The sequence below is a fragment of the Limulus polyphemus genome, unplaced genomic scaffold, assembly GCF_000517525.1.
Source record: "Limulus polyphemus unplaced genomic scaffold, Limulus_polyphemus-2.1.2 Scaffold1672, whole genome shotgun sequence".
NCBI lineage: Eukaryota > Metazoa > Arthropoda > Merostomata > Xiphosura > Limulidae > Limulus > Limulus polyphemus.
Window position 1 is genome coordinate 96,881 of NW_013667282.1, and position 7,925 is coordinate 104,805.

The window sequence follows — 7,925 nt, forward strand, 5'->3', positions numbered from 1 at the left end:
GCAGAGTAGTTATAGAAACGTTTTTGTAGTTCCCTGAGCAGAGTAGTTATAGAAACGTTTTTGTAGTTGCCTGAGTGAAGTGGTTACAGAACCTTTTTGTAGTTGCCTGAGTAGAGTGCATACAGAAACTTTTTTTGTAGCTTGCCTGAACATAGTGATTATAGAAACTTTTTGTAATTTGTTTGAGCAGAGTGGTGACAAAAGCTTTTTGTAATTTGTTTGAGCAGAGTGGTTGCAAAAACGTTTTGTAATTTGCCTGAGCAGAGTGGTTACAGACGGTTTTTGTAGTTTGTCTGAACAGAGTGGTTATAGAAACGTTTTTGTAGTTTGCCTATTTTTCATAATTAGGGCTACTTATTATATTTTAACAGTCGTGCTGATAGAAGTTATTGCATACCTAAAGATGGATTAGTATAATATACAAATATAATTATTTTAAGTTCTTCTATATGCACTGTGTGCTAGAAACAAATGATGACGGGGTGATTTGGGAAAATGATGTTCTCATTTTCACCTAAATGGGCTGACCTATTGTTTACGCCTGCTTGATGCAGTAATAAAATATGCATTAATACACAAACAGCTAGACTGAAAGATGGTTAACTTTTACTAGTGTACCTCTTCGCAACAATAAACTTTAATAATTCAAATGCCTCGAGCTCGACGTAAAACTGCAGTATACTCTTCAGTCTTGTGAAATTAGTATTTACGGATTAGAATATTCATATAAACGAGTCCGAAAAGTTTAAGTTGTAAAAATCTATACTTGAATTGTTCTTCAACCAAAAAGACAAACTTTTATCATTGAATATAATTCACTAATTAGTTTCATTAAGAATATATCGTTATTTTGAAACAAATTTAAAACGGTCAGATATATTATCCGGATTGCGTTCTACGAGCCCTTGCAAAACATAACTAAATACTTTATAAAGTGTATTCAAAGTAGGTAAAATACGAGAAGTATAATTTACTTGACAGTGAATGCATTATTTCTAATCTAATGAAAACATGTGAAAATGTCCTTTTTCGAAATCATTCGTTTCTCATGGCAACAGGTACAAAGTATCAACATCTGATCAAGTTTAGCTGGAGATATAACCATGGACTCATGTACAATATAGTACCCTCATACGTCAAATTTACATTAAAAAATTTGCATCATAAAAATAATTTTTTAAAAACTTAAACCAACCATGATAAACGTATTATTGATACAATCACTCCTTAAAGAAATTGGAATTATGAGTCTTGTGCAGTGGGTGTTTTTGTGTTATAGCAAAGCCACATTGGGCTATCTATTGTGTCCACCGCGGGGGACTCGAGCCCCGGGTTTTAGCGTTGGAAGTTCGTAAACTTACCGGAGAACGAACTATGCAGCAATGCTATGTTCTAATACATGAACTTATAATTATAAGTCCTGTGCAGCAATATTATATTATAAATATAAGAACTCTGAATTATAAGTCATGTGAATCAACCCTATATTCTAATATAGTTACAGAAGTGAACTTTAATCAATTTTATTAAAACAGTGTAATAACCTAAAATTCCCTTTTTATCGTTTGTTTACAAACCTTGTAAGCCCAAGGACACTTACAAAATAACTTTAATATGTGAGATTGTTACAGAAAACAATAATACATTATATCATGGCCTGATGCCAGACTTCGCACCGTGACGCTGATGAACAGTCAATCCCGCTATTTACTTCAAAGACGGTCTTGTGCTAACTGGCTTGAAAATAATTACACTTCAGTTACTCTATCAATTTCATGCCATAGCAGTTGTTGTTCATGCAAATGAAGGATATAAATACCGTCTGGACAATTACTATGTTTGTTGTACCCCATCTGGCCTATGAGCGCTGGTATTGGGAGAAAAGCCACATCGAGACTTGAAATGGCAGGTATTACACATCGGTTTCTGCTTTCACTCGTAAGATCTTAGAAGTCCTTCTGGCCATTCGTTCAAAACTACGGACAGATGTAGCTGAACCTTAGAGGTTCTCTGACGTGGCTCTATAAGATACTGACCAGGTTGGGAATAACAAATTAAAGACATTTCCTTTTTATTTCTAAAACTGTGTATGTTTGTAAAAATGATACTCTAAAACGTTATTTAATTTTACTCTTATTTATATTTATAAAAAACACAAATAGAAAATCTAACACAATTTTAGGCTACACATAATCATCTTAATTATTGAATTATGCTCTGTGAAGAAGTAAATCGTACTTTAGATAATGTGAGATTTTCATGAAATACTGTATGAAATTGTTAACTGATTAATTACTCACATCTATAAAAACTAAAATTCTGGCGCTTTCAACAGATGAGAGTGTGTTTAGAAGCCAATACATGTCTCTCTGTATCTGCCTTTTTTTTTAGTCCTACGTAGCTTTGACTATCATGAACATTGTTAATTACTCTATATCTTATTCTCATCCCCTTTGAAGTAAGTAATCATACACATTTTATTTTCAACTATATGTTATATTTTGGTTATATTCTCTACCCTCCCTCACTCTTAAACTAATAACAAAAAAAACAACAACTGAGATTACCCAGTGTAAATAGCTTTTTAAGTTGAGTAGTGTAATATTCACACATTTTATCAATCAAAATCTGACAGAAAGTTTTGAAAAGAATATACAGCGTTTTTATTGCAATTCAAGAAGCTAAAAATTCACATTCACATATTCTAAATGATGACGTTGTTATGTTTGTTGAAGTAAAATTAGCATATGTAAACGATAGAGGAATTTAAAAAAGGCATGCCCTTTACTGCGGTTGTTTTCTCACTGAAGAATTGAAGATTGTTTAAGCTTTTTATTGTTTTTGTAAGCAGCAACTGGATAAGAAAAAAACTGATGTTTATTTTAATATCTTCCAAGAACAGAAGCATTAAAATGAAACAAAAATGTTCACATATTTTGTATGCAAGTGTATGTTCACCTGAACTGATTTTGTTTAAATTAGGTAAGATTAATAATTCTAATTAAATAACTTTGTATGTTTGTTGTTAAGCAGAAAGCTACACAGTGGGTTATCTCAGCTGTGTCCGCCACTGGTATCGAAACCCAGTTTTTAGCTACTAAGACTATTTGCCGCCATCCTTAATTTTGAGTTACTGTCCAGAAACAAGAAAGGCAGCCAGTCAGCAGCGCCCTATCACATATCATCCCGCGCTAAGAGATTGACTGTTTCTCTTATCACGCAACCACAACGTAAAGTGTGGGGGAAGGGATATTTTGTGGTTTGCACACATTCGAACTCGGCCTGCCAGCGCCGCAATCCAGAGCTCAGCCACAAGGTCAACCCGCGCCCTCATGTTACTGAAAGCCATAACATGTTCGAAGGACTGATTTAAATGTTAGCGATTAATTTTATTAGCTTTTTAATGGATAACTAGAGATGTTAAGTTAAGGTTTCGAAGTTTGGAAGACATGGTATGAAAAGAGGTTATACCTTGAGTGGAAGCAGGTTTAACGTTTGATACTCGTGCTTGCCGCATGTCACATTATCAAACTTCTTTATTCTAGACTGCCATTTTGGTTACATTTTAGGTGCTACCATCTGGGAAGAAAAAACCTACAATGTGTAGGTACGCTCAAGAAATCTTCCTAGCTGCAAAACAACCATATAAAATATCATTATATTGTTAAAATGAGATCACAAAGTACGTGCACTTAGTGTATAACCAAGTTAAACGATAAACAATAGGGACTGAAGTAAATTAAATCCTCCTCCGTTCAAAACTAAGAACACGGAGTTCAAGTGATCCAAATTATAAAGAAACACAAACAGTAATTTATATTATTAGTCATATGACACAAATATACCGTAGCTTTAAAGAACCGATAAAACAAAATAATATACTTGTTGTTAGTAAGCTAACTTCCATTAGATTATATATATATGCCTTATTCTTTGAAGTATATCTTTCTACGCTGTTTATTTTTCCATAGTTTGAGCACTCGTTAAAAACAGTTGGAACAATAAGTTTTATAATACTTCTTGTTTCTAACATACACTTGTAAAAAAAGAAGCTTTTACTCAAACTACGTAAGGCATCGAGGAAATCACTATGTAAACTGTTAGTAGTGTAAGTCTGTGGAAGGTCAAAATCACTATGTAAACTGTTAGTAGTGTAAGTCTGTGGAAAGTCAAAATCACTATGTAAACTGTTAGTAGTGTAAGTCTGTGGAAGGTCAAAATCACTATGTAAACTGTTAGTAGTGTAATTCTGTGGAAAGTCAAAATCACTATGTAAACTGTTAGTAGTGTAAGTCTGTGGAAGATCAAAATCACTATGTAAACTGTTAGTAGTGTAAGTCTGTGGAAGGTCAAAATCACTATGTAAACTGTTAGTAGTCTAAGTCTGTGGAAGGTCAAAATCACTATGTAAACTGTTAGTAGTGTAAGTCTGTGAAAGGTCAAAATCATTATATAAACTGTTAGTAGTGTAAGTCTGTGGAAGGTCAAAATCACTATGTAAACTGTTAGTAGTGTAAGTCTGTGGAAGGTCAAAATCACTATGTAAACTGTTAGTAGTGTAAGTCTGTGGAAGGTCAAAATCACTATGTAGACTGTTAGTAGTGTAAGTCTGTAGAAGGTCAAAATCACTATGTAGATTGTTAGTAGTGTAAGTCTGTGGAAGGTCACAGATACTTGTATTTTAGTGATAATTTATAACAATCAATGAGGATTTGCTCAACTAGAAATAATTTTCAATTGCCTCTTACACGATGGCTGCACTGTTTAACTGTGTAACTGCTGAAACGTGTTCGCACATTTGAAATAAACACAGTGTTACGTAATGTGCATGGTATTGTCTTTTGATAATCTTCGACTACAGCAAACCCTCAATAACGTTGTTTTTATAAACATCAAAGCAAAAGGCAAGTGATGTCGAAATACCCGAGTTGAACAATTTTGAAAGGCAGAACAGCTGTTAGTGACGTAATCGTTATAAACTATAATTTCGTGTGAGTTCATCAGTGAATAGTGGTAGAAAAAATATACGCATGACACTAAACAACGTTATATTCTGTACTTAAACATGTTTTATATTTGTTATTTAACCTTATTTCAGACAAGGCACTAGTTGAAGCTTAATTATATTTCATGACAGAGTATTAAGATGAAGATCGCCACTGTTGGACATTTACTAAGAACAGTTTATACACGCACGCTATGATGGAATGTATAAGAGGATGGGAGCAGAACCAGTTTGTGGAGTTTCGTCACGCCACTTGATCTTTCATTATTAACAATAGATTACTGCTATTCAACTTCAATGAGTGAAAAATGAACGTTTGATCTGAAGACACAATCCTCTTAATAAGTTTAAAACGCACAAAAAAAATAATAATCATTCGTGCTTTTAGTTCTCTCCCATGGAAGCCAGATGGCCCTGAATGATTTATGTAGTCGACATGTTATTATAAATGTACCATGATTTTATTTCGAACTACTACCACGAGAACATCCTAAAAAAATAAAGGGGATTTAATAATATCATGCATGTTTTTCTATAAGCATAAACGGTGACATCATGTCACACGATTCAAATTAATATATAAATACATAGTCACATTAATATCTAACAAAGAGTTTATACAACTCAGCTGTTTACGAGGCTATCATTGGATAAATCCTACATGTTTCGTTGTATTATTTGCTTCTTATTATATTGGAATGTTTATTACCAAAATTATGCCAAGGTAATGATTGTCCGCACTTGTGAGATAGAAAACCATTCAACACATTCTTAGCTTTATATTTACCTGTATCTCTTCGGAAATGGAAAAAAACAAAAACTGTTCAACAGAGTTTACATCATATACAGCTTCAAATCATCTTATTTAAATTAAAAGATACCAGATCACGTGATTTACGGGAAGCGCTGTATTGACATCTGCCATTTTGTTTATGATAAAGCTGAGTGCAGAAGAGTCACTAGGCACTGGCACACGGGAATTGTTAAGGGCCCAATTTAGATGCACCCACATAGAGAGCCACACGTATTTCGACCACAGACACTAGGTGAGAAGAGATAGAGACAATGGTGTCACCAAAGAGGGTGCGTTGCTAGGGAAGCGTTGTTAGGCCGCCATGACAGGCGAATTTGACAATGGTACATGATGGCGCCATGCAATGATGTCTCCATAGAGGGTGCGTTAATAAGCCGCCATAACAGGTGGACATGACGTCAGAGACAATGACGTCCACGAAGTGGATCAACGTGTCTCAACATCGTTATATTTAATATAGTTGGTATAAGATACTAGTTCAATAGCTCTATATTTAATCATACTTCCTGAGCATTTATATATAAGTTGTTCTGAAAAGGGCACTTTTTAATATGCAATCTCACGATAATCTTACTTTTTTACTAGTTTGTCTTTAGCCCTACATCTGTTCTTCACAAAATATTGTTTCTCATGATAAAGGACAAGAAAATACACAACCTATTTTGATTTAACATTCTGATTATATTTTAGTTTTTATATTTAAGCATATGTTTCATAATTATTGTCCTGAATGGGATGCAAAGCTCTTATTTCAAAAAAGAAAACTATAATAACTTGCATATCATCCGTTATTTGAATGAGGCAGTTATTATAACCAATGATTTAATTTACATACTTTTTCGTCCTGAAAAGGACGATTATTTAATTATCCATATAAATTAACATATTGTTTCACTTTATAAATATATATATATTATATATGATTTCATTTTGTGACAACTAAAAAATAATAAATGAACGACTTACTGTTTATCCACCCATAAAACATTGTGACTGTCTAGCATTAAGACACTGTTTGTTAGGAATTATAACACAGATGAAAACAGTGTGAGCACTGACATATAGGCAATTTGTAGGAGGTCATCACGTAATCACACATACAGCATGGGACTGCAAGCTATTTCAGTTTACCAGTCGATGACAAGTTTTGACAATTGTTCCTTAGACACATTGAAAAAAAATTGTGTTCACTTCTACATTTTTCAAAACTTTTATATAGATTTAAACTTAGTAGTTTTCCAAATATACAAATGAACATAACCGACTTTTAACTATAGTTCTTCGATTATTTCACTTTATAGAAAGATCACAAGTTACAAAACAGTATTATGTGATTATCTTATATGAATCTCATATTTCAACATAGTCCAATATAGTATCATGTAAGTAAAATTAACAAGTATCATAAATACTTAACAAAAGTTCAGGTACTACAAGCATCATAGCTTATAATGAATCTAAGTTTCAAATGGACAGCAACTGCCTGTTGTAGAAAACTACAAATGTAGAGGGCGACGTTTCGAAAGTCTTCCACCTTTCGTCTTCAGGTCAGTGTGTGTTCGTTCGTTTGGAAGAGAAGAAAAATTAAAGAATCGTTTTACATTAACACAATAAAACCTTCACTAAACAGATATTCAGGATTAGAGGTGAGTAAACTGTGGCTACCATTGGTTGAGGCTACAGGAAGTCTCTCCTCCAATCAGAAACGTATTTTAATCAACACGCTCTACACAATCCACTAGAACACTATAAAGACCAAACTACACCACACACACACTGACCACTGGTAACGGATTGGTCGTTACCAATGAAAGTGGGTTTTCTCGGGGTACTCCCATTTCCCCCACATTAAATTCTTGGCATAGGATTTATAAATCCCCGCCACCCTGATGGACCATCTGTCCTATATCAGCCATTTAGTTTAGTTTACTCTGCTCTTCACTTTTTACTTTTACCTTTTTGAAGTTACATAGCTGTCTGCATTAATTTCCTGTTTCTCAATTTAAGCCCATATTCCTAGGCCACGTGCGGGGTGAAGGAGGATTGCTTAATCTTCGAACACCCCTGATTAGTAATTATTTCTTCGGAAATAATTATTTTTAAATC